At 30.5% G+C, this 12229-nt stretch overlaps 1 long non-coding RNA gene across 2 annotated transcripts; it reads right to left on the bottom strand.

Moving 5' to 3' along the window:
* Positions 1-6134: 6134 nt before the first annotated feature.
* LOC113764055 lies at positions 6135-9105 on the bottom strand. 2 transcript variants are annotated; one of them, XR_003467449.1, is made up of 4 exons: positions 8910-9105; positions 8449-8495; positions 6756-6906; positions 6135-6266 (listed from the first exon to the last, which is right to left on the bottom strand). It is a non-coding gene; the product is annotated as an uncharacterized LOC113764055 (long non-coding RNA). The 2 variants fall into 2 exon arrangements; XR_003467450.1 differs by lacking the exon at positions 8449-8495.
* Positions 9106-12229: the final 3124 nt, after the last annotated feature.

Genomic DNA, 12229 nt, shown 5'->3' with positions numbered 1-12229 from the left:
TCTAAAGTTGGGTTTTCTTCTTTAGAGTTGAATGGGAAGCGGGACTGCTATATATCCCATTTGTGATAAAGACGTGTATGGAATTTTGTATGGACCTAAGCAATGAAGGAATAGTCGTGGGTAGAATGATTAGAGGGACAAATTTGGTTGTTTGGTTATCGTGCTCTTTGGCTGCAGGGTACATGTTTGTGTTATCTACTACTGGCCTATGGGGAGTTGGGACTGTTTTATTTATGACCAGAACATATATGTAACATGGTAAAACTAGTTTACCATCTAAATTATAGGGTTGTGTTTTCTTGGCTAAAACTTAAAATGTTTTTCATTTCTCACCTGTAAAAGGGTGGTTTTCAATTAATGAAGTGTCTGTCTAATAAAATCTATTAATTATGTTACTTATACTCTAGGAAAAAGTTTAGAGTTCATATAAACTTCCCACTTCAATTGCACGAGTTCACACCCTAAAAAGATAAGATGTAGTTTTGCTTAAAATCTAACTTTCGTAGCGCAGGTTTCGTTATGAATATCTTTTTTTTGTTTATTTTTTATAGCATCGGGTGGGTGGAATTTATGAAATGGGGAGGAAGAAAGGGAATTTAAATCCAAAATCTATAAATTCTGATTTCTCAACTTTAGTCACTAGATCAAAATCATCCCGATTAACTTCATCATGAATACCATTCTCCTGAAATTTACTCAATCATATTGGAGTTTTTAATTTTGTGACTTGAGTTTTGTAAAAAGTAACGGTCCATAGTTAAAAACCTCAGTTATTTCTTTGGTGTTTTGGATTCTCTGTTATAGTTTGGTGTTAGATTTTATGTTACAACATATAATTAGATAATATGTGGCATCTAGGGTTCACGAATTATATACGTGTTGTATTTAAAACAACTAATGACATATTTACATTAGAAAGTTTGGAGTGAAATTAAGCATGCAAACTCAATCAAACAACATGAGTTTCGCAAATAATTACATATTCTTGAACACCAATAATACACAGCCACCTTAATATGTTTTCTGCTTGCATTGTCAGATTAGATTGGTTCGCCAGCAAATGTCTCTCCAATTTTGCACGTTCATTATTCAGGTTGGCCAGCTATCAAAGTTTCCATTGATTTTCCTTGATACAGAGGAAAGAAGACAGCAGTATTCTTTTGCACATGACAATAGAAAACTGTGTTGGTTTGATTATCCGCCTTAAAATTGCTTGAAAGTCGTCTGAAATCTCAGGTAGGTATGCAATATAGGAAAAGTCTGAAGTAACGACAGTTACGATAACGAAACTATTTTTACCTGATATAACAGGTAAAAATACTTTTAGCGACCATTTGATTACCTGTTATACTGGTCATCTAAATGAAATAGTACCTAAAATTTTGGTTAGTAAGTTTTGCATAAAAAATAGTAAGTTAACTCGATATATTAGTAACTTTTATGTCTCAAAAAGTAAACTTGAATAAATATGGAACTATTTTTTTTTTGAAGTAAAATACTACTCTATATCTGAAACTTAGTTTTTGGAGAGTAAGTTTAGTTCAAGTAATAGTAAGTTTTTATAGATTAGTAGTAAATATTGCTGATAGAATAGTAAATTTGGTTAATCATCAAAACTTAATAGTTTGTGGCATAAATTTACTATTTTACTTAAAGAAACTTACAATTGTACATATCATTTATAAATGTTATATGTTTGAAGCATTTTAAATATACTATGAAAATTTGTTTTTTTTGCATATGACCTTATAAAATATGTAAGAATAATTTGTCATATTTTAAATTTTTAATTATGGGAAAATAAACAACTAAGTTCCCAAAATATTTCACTTTTATTGTTTAAAAAATCTCAACTTGTTGGTTAAATTCAAAATAATTCTATTGTCAAAAATAGTTTTTCTCAAATTAACTTTCATGATTAGATGTCAGATACTAAAAATGGTAAAGTATCCCTCATACGTATGTCAAGTATATTTCAGACTTTTAGTAAAAAAATTTTTTGTTGTTAAAATAACATTGTATCATAGTGTACTAATTATTTTAGGACCATTTTATACGTGAACTAAATGTAATTTAAATTCTACAATAGATTATATATGCATGTGATTTTCATTTATAATTATTGGATCCTATTCTTATGAACAATCTCCCAAGGAAAAAAAATCCAGAGCATACTGATTTTCTTATATTAATTGTTATACATTTTGTCATTTTTATTATTATATTATTTCTCATTTGTTTAGGCTTTTACTCTTATTATTTATTGTGTCTCAGATGTAAACTTATTAAAACTTTATCATCTTATTATATTCATAGGCGTAAAATTATAAAAATTTTGATATATAAACAAGTAATATTCTATATATAACTAGGAAGATTTGTTGTAACAGTTATCCAAACTTTCAAACTCTTCAAAAATTGAAAATGATTTAAAACTTATAATACAACAAAATTTTATTACATATTTACAAGAATATGTGAAAATTCAAACTATTTTTCATAGTATTTTAAAATATACAAATAATTTTTTTTAAATTATACCTATAATCATATATTATACAGGTATCTTATGAGTACTTACTAACTAAGGTGCTAAGAATTAATGATTAATAAAACATTTTATCGTTATTTCAAATAAATTTCCTGATACTAGTTTGAAATATGTTTTAAAATAAAATAGCACATGTGTCCCATAAATCAGTAAGTTTTGATTATTAATCAATTTACCATGTTATTAGTAAGAGTTACTATTTATGTATAAAAACTTACTATTACTTGAATTAAACTTACTCTCTAAAAAGTAAGTTTGGGATATAAAGTAGTAATTTATTTATTTAAAAAGTAAGTTTAATATTTATTCCAACTTACCTTTTGAAGTATAAAAGTTACTAATTTATTACTGTTAACTTATTATTTTAGATAGAAAACTTACTTTCTTATTTTTAAGTGTTATCCTAATTAGGTGGATAGACCTATCAAATAATTAAATGGTCGCTAAAAGCAAATAAAAAATAAATCGAAAAAGGTCATCTAAGTGTTATCCTATTTATGTCTTAAAAAGTAAATTGAAATAAAAATGAAAGTTACGTTTTTTAAAAAATATATTACTACTCTATATTCGAAACTTACTTTTTGGAGAGTAAGTTTAGTTCAAGTAATAGTAAGTTTTCACGGATTAAAAGTAAATCCTATTGATAGAATAGTAAATTTGGTTAACCATCAAGACTTACTAGTTTGTGGCATAAATTTACAATTTTACTTAAAGAAACTTATATGAAACAAGTATTAGGAAGTTTATTTAAAATAATGCTAAGATTTTTTAAGTAAAATGATTGAAACTTAATATTATAGTTAGTAATTGCTGGTAACGTAAATGTATAATATATGATTGTATGTATCATTCATCAAGGTTATGTGTTCTAATAAATTTATTTTCTAGGTCACAAGTATAACAGTTAAATTTGTACTAATGTGGCATAATCTTTGAAAACTATAATAAATTTACCCACATATTAAGTTTCGTGAGATTCAAATATATTTTGTATCATTTAAAGTATGGATTTATATGCACTTTTTTTTTTATGAAACTTACTTTTAATTGGCAAATAGTATGTAAATTATTATAAAATAGCATTTTATAATAATCATAATTTTTATAGGTGAATGGTATATAAATTGCTAAAATTGCCAATTTATAAATGATCAAATCTTACTACTTTATGGCATATATTAGTTTGGTCAACTACAAAATTATCGTAATTAAGTGTACGTTGGTTGTTGATTTGAAATTTGCACCCCTGTTACTATTTCGTTATTTCTACCACAGGTTTTTCTAATCAAAGTAAAACAAAGTCAAATATATTTTCCTTTTGTATGTAGTATTTATATTTAGTAAAAAATTAATAAACCATGATTACATTTCAATGCTTCTAATGGAATTAGTAACATTTTCTAAATAAATTGGAATAATTTGTAAAATATGTTATTTTTTTACCAATATAATTAGGGGTGGCAACCGGGTCCAAATCGGAGTGGCGGGTCGAGTTGAGACCCAGGTATAATAGAAAACTGTCTGACGCGAACTTGACCCGCCAACCCGAAACGGGTCAGGATATCTGACCCGAATCTGAAAATTTCAGGTTGTCGGGTTGGCGGGACGACCCGAATGACCCAAAACGTAATTTTAATTTATTAATTTACCACTGTAATTTCTAATTCGCACAAGACTAATTACATAATCAAGTAATAAAAATTAAATAAATAATCCCAAACCTAATCTAAAATAAATTAAAAACACCGTAAAAGTGTTTTATTCCGAACCAAATACAAAATAAATAAAAGCAATATAAAAGTAAAAAATAATATAATACATTATTTGTCCAAATATAATAATTTCAACTTCAAATAAGTTAAATAAATTCATTTAGGGTTAAGTGATGAATGCCTTTGAAAAAAAAAGAATAACTTAGTTTAGTTAGGTAAAATAATTTTTAATTCATAAACAGGTGATCGGGTCGTATCGGGTCACCCACGGTTTGACCCGAATTCGACCCATTTTCTTTTCGGGTTTGTCGGATTCGACTCGATTCTGACCCGAACCCACGAAACCTCAATCCGAATCAATTAATTTCGTGTTAGGTTCATATTGTATTTTCAGGTCGTATCGAAAATTACCACCCCTAAATATAATCAAAAGAAATTTGCACTACTAAAAAGCAAGTGGAAGAAAGGATGATGGCATAAGTATAAATGTGAGCAACTATATACATATCACACCATAAGTTTAGGTTTGATTTGTTCAAAACATAGGTAATTTATTCGTTAGTAGATATAAAATGCATATTAATTTTCTACAAATGGAAAGTACAATTTCATATATACTAACCATTAACAGAATATGTAGTTCGAACACGATCAATTGAACGCATATTTCGTTTGTTAAGCTATCATTTATTTTGTTACTTAGGTTGAATATTTACATTTGAATAGAGTATTGATATCGGAACTTCAATTATTCTTAACGAACTTCAATTAAGACAATTTTAAGGACAACAATTGCTAAAATATAGATTTCTTAAATTTTTTTGAAAAATGACAAAAAAATTACACTTTATTGTGAAAATATCAAATTATTAATTCAATTCAAATTAATTTTATAATAAAAAATATTATTCCTCAAACTGGTTGCTTAATCCGTATCTATGCCCGTACTAGTGTCGAATGAATAACTAAAATTTGAAATTGCAACAAAAAATATTTTTTACAAGAAAGGTGAAAATAAGTAGAACTTTTGCTAACTTTAACCCAAAATTTAAAAAAAAAAGGATAGGCCTTTTTGTAGTTTTGAATTCAAAAGTGTTGTGGTTGTGATAGAATTCTTTATTAAATTTTGAAACAGTTAAGAATTCAAGAGATAAGTACAAAGGTGACTTTTATTAGCCATTAATTTTAGTTAGAGTAGGAAAGGTCGATGCACTAGTAACGCTTGAATTTCTTTATGCCAAAGAATTCATAGTACCTAAAGCTGGTAGCCTTTTTACGGATTCATTGAAGGTATTTATGAGACCCCCACAATTATTGTTTCCTCGGTTACGATAAATGGACAAAGAAAGTCGAAACTAGTTTGTCCCATTATTCCTAATGGCAGATTGTCATTAAATAGAAAGGTGGATTACTTGTTTATTCGTAGAGGACGTGGGAAGATACTATTTGTTTGGACTTCTGCTAATCGGTTACTGAGGAAATCACAGCACTTAACTTCACAAAGGCCGATGCTCTCTCATAAAAGTGCCGTCAGTCTATATAGGAAAGCAACACACTTTATTTTTGGTTGCACCGAAACGAATGGATAAAAAGGAACTTCTAATGCTCGCAGAAATAAATAAGAGTATGTGCTCCTACGACAGAATGGATGTTACACCGCTATTAATGTGGTAAGGGCAAATCCCTTTAGTACTTTACAGCAAAATGTAGCATGTAGTAAGTAGCTGCTTATATAAAACCACTGAGGTTTTTCATGGTTAAGCATTAGAACAACTACTGCATAATAGTCCCTGACTAAGCTGAACAAAATGTGAGAGGGTCACAACTACAAGAGTAGTAGCGCAATCAGAAAACACCTACAAGGCTATAACAACTAAGACCAAAAGCGAGACTGTGTCCGATGCACCCCATGTTTAACTAGAACCATCCATATGGAATTCCATGATTAATGCTAATCTTCCCTGCTTCCTTTCACTTATTCCATCCCGTTGAGATATCCAGTCCTGAAAAAGAACATGACTTTCAGTTTTAGCATATTTGGAAGCGGAAATAACCAAATGATGACAATAATAACAGTAAAACGTATGCGTGCTTCAAGTCCCTAAGCTTTAGCAGCAGAACAAGCCATGCGAGGAACATTTCTATAGTAAACCACCTGTACCAATTTTGAGAATATAAGTATAAAAAACCAGAATAAGGCTGAAAGCCACAACAACAACTCAGAGAAACCAAACCACCCTTCTCCAATCATCAAGACAATATTAAATTTATCTAATAATATTCTCAAATATCTAAGAATGATATGAGATTTAATAAGTAATAAAATAAAAAACAAAGCATATGGCCGCCATACAAAAGCAGAACCCCAAGAATCCTAGAGAGTCCAAACCTTCTGTGCCCAGTAAACCAACAATACTAGCTTTAGGAGTAAGAACAAACAGTTTGAAGTAGATGATCAATATTATCAACAAAAGAGAAATGAATACTTTTACCTAGATATCTTGCAACACTGTTTCCTATTTTGTTTCAGTTTCCCTTGAACCAAGAAGAAGGGGGAGATTCAATCCCATGTAATATAATACGGTTCCGATGTCCAAAATTTTCCCAAAACTCTTCTGACCATTAGCTGTCCTGCCGCCAAACCTGTTGATCAAGGGACCATTTCAAAAAGAAAAAGGGCGGACAGGGGACCCCTGAGTTAGCTTCAGCTGAGGAATTACACTTTGTCCCAATTTCATAATCTTCCTTTCTTGAATTTAAAGGGGCTTGGGTTCCCTTGGGGAGGATCGTATAGCCTGCACTGTCAAGTCCTTTTTTCCTTCTCTGCTCTTTTCCTTTATTAAAGTAACAACTCTAGCAATCACATTCTTGTCTATTAAGGCATTTAGTTAAATCTGATTATATTGGAATATTCCTTGCCCAAAAAAAAAAAAAACTTTTTCTTCATAGAAGCGCTCTTTTAGTCTCTGAATCATTCCATCAAGCACAGAGCAACAAGCAGCAGGTAATTGGAAACTGAAGACAGAGATTCACAGGTCTGTATTTAATTTTCTTGATCTTTCTTTATTATTTCACTTTCATGTCAGCTAAAATCGTTCAACTAAACTGTTGTATGCGGGCCCTTTTGCAGGAGTTTAGAGTATTGTAGTATATTTTGTGTAGCAAAATTATGCGGTTAATTGTTGAATAGAATTTTCAAAACAAGAATAAATCATCACTAATACAAAAGGGATCTTTTCAACATGCATGAAATACATAAATTTTGGTCAGAAATAATTGTATGTAAAATCTGACCGCCAAAGCTGTAACTCCAATTGCAGGAAGTTACGATTAAAATGAAATTTACTGCCTTTTAGCCCTGTAGCCGAGAATGCTGTTATATTGGAGGATAATTTGGCTCAAAAAAAAAAAATCAAAGATCCTACTTATGAGCATCAGTAAAGATTTGAAAAAGGATATTTAATTGGAACTTTTCTGTTTTGACTATCTGAAAGCTTTTATTGGAGGGAGAGTGGTCTGGATTAGTTTATTGGATTACTAATGCTGGAAAAGATAGCCATTAATCATGTAACCTTTCTTTAATCTTAAATTAATGCATTATTAAAACATAGGCAATAGTGGTCATTTGAAACAAGAATTAGTTTAGTTTTTGTTGTGGTACTTATTCGTATCTCCTGCACCACTTTCCCTAGAGCCTTGAAGTCACTTGCTTTAGCTATGCTAACAATTATATCCGGAATCCATGAGCTAGTGGAAAAGTATTCATTGCATTGCTTTGTCATCAGTAGTTTTATCTTTGACATTATAATCTTCCTCTGTTTAAGAAGTTGATTAGGGACATGAACCATGACTTTTATAAGGAACTGGGGAATATCTATACCAGATCGATGGATAACCAAAAGGTGCATGTGCAGATAAATAAAGGGGGGAAATAAAAACTTGGCATTTGATTTTTGTTCATGTACACACACTCATGAGCTAATAGGCATGTACTTTATGTTAATGTGCACATAAATGTTAGCATGTTACAAAGTATTTGGTGGACAAATAACTTTCATCAATTGGTCAGGCACTTGATCTGATGGTGATAATATTATTGTTTCATTCCTGAGCAGATTTCAAATTCATGCTATAGTATTACAATTACTTTCTTTCTTTCTTTCTAAAATGAGTAATCATTTATACCATCAAACAGGGGTCTTGCAGCGGCAATGGACCAGAATAGTGTGGAACTGCAGGCAGAAAAAATTCTTACACTTCTCAGTCCTTTCGCACCGAGTAGCAATCATAACACAGAAAAAATGCCTTCGCACCGAGTAGCAATCATAACACAGAAATTTCTCTTTGACATTTCACCAAACATCTTATATGCATTCACAAATTAATCACATTTAACTTAAACGCCTAGTCTCAAGTCCTTTCCTAGATGTTTCATATGGCTATTAACCATATTTTACCCGTAGACAATCAAAACTACAACCATTTCCTAGATGTTTCAGTGGACATTTTCAGCCCCAAAATTGCAATAAAATCTTCAAATACTCAGCCTTGATTTCGTAAGAAAATCTTGACAAACAAAACAAATGAAATATAAATAAATTACAGCAATATAATCAAACGATTTCAAGTGGACATGATGGACTAACCTCGGCACTGCTCTCTTTGATTGGCTACCACCGTCGCTAACCCTTTTATTGTATCCGCATATGGCAGCACCCAAAAACAACCGATCGATGAGAAAGGATAGAGGGAAAGTGGGAACTGAAGATGAAAATTTGGAAGTGAGAAAATTTATGCAATTGAAACCAAGAGAAAGTGTGGACTAAAGTGGAATCCTTTGCCTGGGAATTCAATTGTATCGTTGGAACTAAGAACTAAGTAATAAGAAGGCAGATGACTTTAAAGAGATGATACCCGGAAGTGTTTCAGAACCCAAAATCGTTTTCAGAAACCGGTAACTTTTTTACTTAAATATGAACATTTTTTACTTTTAGTATTAGTAAGTTTGATTCAACCATAAGTAAATTTTGTCAAATAATAAGTAAATTAAATTACTCAAAGTGTAAATTTCTATTTTGACTAAAACTTATCTTTCAGGCATAAACTTACTAGTTTTAATCAAAAACTTACTAAAGTTAATATTAATTATTTTAATATAATATTTAAAAAGTCGCTAAAAAATTGGATCTGTCACTAAAGGTAATAGAAACCTGTAATAGCAGGTGTCCTTAATATCGTTACCATAACTATAGGCACTGTAGCATTGTCCATGCAATATATATGTTTAAATATTATACATACAACTGAAGGTTTGGCCGGATTCCACCCTTTTGAGTTTTATCCAAAATGATGGGAAAGAGTATCTAGATTAATCATTGAGCATATGTAGCAATCTACCAATTTTTTCACAAGTGATTTATGTATTTATTATAGGGTATATGTGCATGTGTAAATTATTCGAAATTTATTGTGTCTATTTAACTTTTAACAACAATCTCTCAAATCTTCCCATTTTTTCTTTTCCTTTAGTATAAGTCTTGATTAGGGCTGATGCTGGACCAAGTAGCTTGATTCGACCTCGCAAGCTACTCGGTTAGCAGCTCGGCTCGAGCTCGTTTTGACCGAGCTCGAGGTCGAGTTCGAGTTGCTTGATAGAAGCAGCAAGTCGAGCTCGAGTTTCAATATTTTGTTCGAAGGCTCGACGAGTCTAATCGAGTTTTTTATAATATATATTTTAATTTTTATTATTGTGAAATGTCAATAATATCCTTTATTTAAAATTATATGTAAAATATTGATTTTTATTACGTGAGCTTGATTAGGCTTGATTGAGCTCAAATAGGCTCGATTGAATTTGATTTGAATTGATTAGATTTAATTAAACTCGAACTCGAGTAACGTAAATTGACGTCGAGTTCGAGCTCGAGCTCGAATTCTAAAAGGTTGATGAGCTTGAGCTTAGTTATTTTACTTCGAGTCGAGCCGACTCGAACGCACCCCTAGTCTTGATGTCTTTCTTAAACTGCAAAAAATAAAAATAAAGGAGGTTTCAGCACCAAAACAGCCTCTTAGAATATTCTTGACCGCTTCCCAAATGGGATGCAAAAACTTACATCTTCTTAGAGTACAAAACAGACCCTATGCTTTGGGTCTACTTATATTTCTCGTATGCTTTGGGTCACGCAACAACTTTCCTAATAATTACAATTAATTATTGATAGTTTTATTCTATATTGTCAAGGATAATAAATCTTATGATTTAGCTAATGGGGGCACTCATTAAGAAGAGTTTTAGGCATTAGTTTTCTCTTTTTTAGAGAAAGTGTCTAAATACAAGAAGTGCAATAATTATAATTGTGTACATTCACTTGTAAGTTAGGTGCAATTCAAGTTTGCACCCGTTGGAAAAATTCCAAGTCTAAAAGAACCAAAATAAGACCTTGTTTGAGAAATAATTGAAGAAGTACCAACATCTATATCATACCCATCCAAATATAAATTTTTGTTTCTTTATCCACTAACTTAGGATAATGAAATTTGAAATCAACCATTTGTTAATTCTTTATGTTTATTAATATTTTTCAAACTATAATTTCCAAAAAAAGAATAAAAATTTTGAAAGTTATATTAAATATCTTTTGAACTCACATACAAGTGTTAATAGAAATTGACACCATAAGGCGTAAATTTCATTGACATGTTATGACGAAATTTCAGTATTAGTATTAAACTTTAGTTTACTTCAAAGATAACTTCACTTTAAACTCTAACTATTCAATATTTTTGGCTTAGAAACTATGGTCCAGTACAAAAAGCCGCAGATTCATCAGATGTCCTTGAAATTGTTATTCTTTTAATCTTAATATGTTTTTCCTAATATACATTTCTCTCTTTCTTAGGTTAAATCCAAGTGCTTGTAAATTTGGTAGACACAATGAATCTATTCTTTTTAATAGATGGAAATCAACATTCACCAAAAATAGCAGTATCAGAATTAGTTATGGATTAAATCAGATCTTACAACAGGTAAACTAGATGACAAGAACAGTATCAAGCCTACCATTGCTTCAATATAGCAATCAACTATACAATAATAATTAATTTACATGTTTTGATGACAAAATGAATCAAAACTCGGATTCAAGCCCTCCCACTTATATAAAATAAAAAAGTCGATAAAAAAAAAACTCTTTGCCACATGTACTCTCTTTATAGCAGTGCTTAGGATTTCAAGAATGGGTCCTCTGCAACTCCACCCTTATCCACCTCCTATTATAATAACAAAAAATAGCAAATATTATTACTCCATTAAAAAAATAAAAAACAAAAACCATAGAACTTTGTGGATGAATCAGTGATCAAAATGTAAAGAAAATTATAAAGAGAAAAGGAAAACTAAATCGGTCATTCAAGGTTAGAGGTTATCTTTTAGAATCAATTTGATTTTTGAATTTTACTGACCTTTGCACTTGACAACTTGTAGCTACTTGGGGCAATTTGAGGCTCACCCTAAGAAATGAGCCGACCTGATTTCCAGATATCGAAAGCCTGTAAAGCATAAATACGGAGGGAGGATTCATTAAACAATTCTTTCTTTTATCATATGAATTAAAGTAAATATGTAGGAGAGATTATGATATCAATATGCAAAGAATTATAATATTTGATGTATGAACCATTCTGGTAGATCATTAATTCGATGGGGATGAATTTGAAAAGTGGATTCATCCGTACATGTGGGCTTGGTATCATCTTCATCTTCTTCTTCTCTTGTCATCGTTGCAATAAAGAAAATTTCCTATATTCATCTTGATTGATTTGTCATGACTATTTTGAAACTGAAGATGAAATTTTGTGCTAAGGATACATTTATTTATAGCTATTTCAATGTGGTCGTTCCTAACTTTTTTGGTAAAAATTAAATGTATGGAAGGTAGGCAAGAAGGATAGCTTTTGTAAGGTAGTA

Source organism: Coffea eugenioides, chromosome 2 (assembly GCF_003713205.1).
Source record: "Coffea eugenioides isolate CCC68of chromosome 2, Ceug_1.0, whole genome shotgun sequence".
NCBI classification, from domain to species: domain Eukaryota; kingdom Viridiplantae; phylum Streptophyta; class Magnoliopsida; order Gentianales; family Rubiaceae; genus Coffea; species Coffea eugenioides.
Note: the sequence above shows the minus strand (reverse complement) of the source record. Positions and strands in the feature narration are given on the sequence as shown.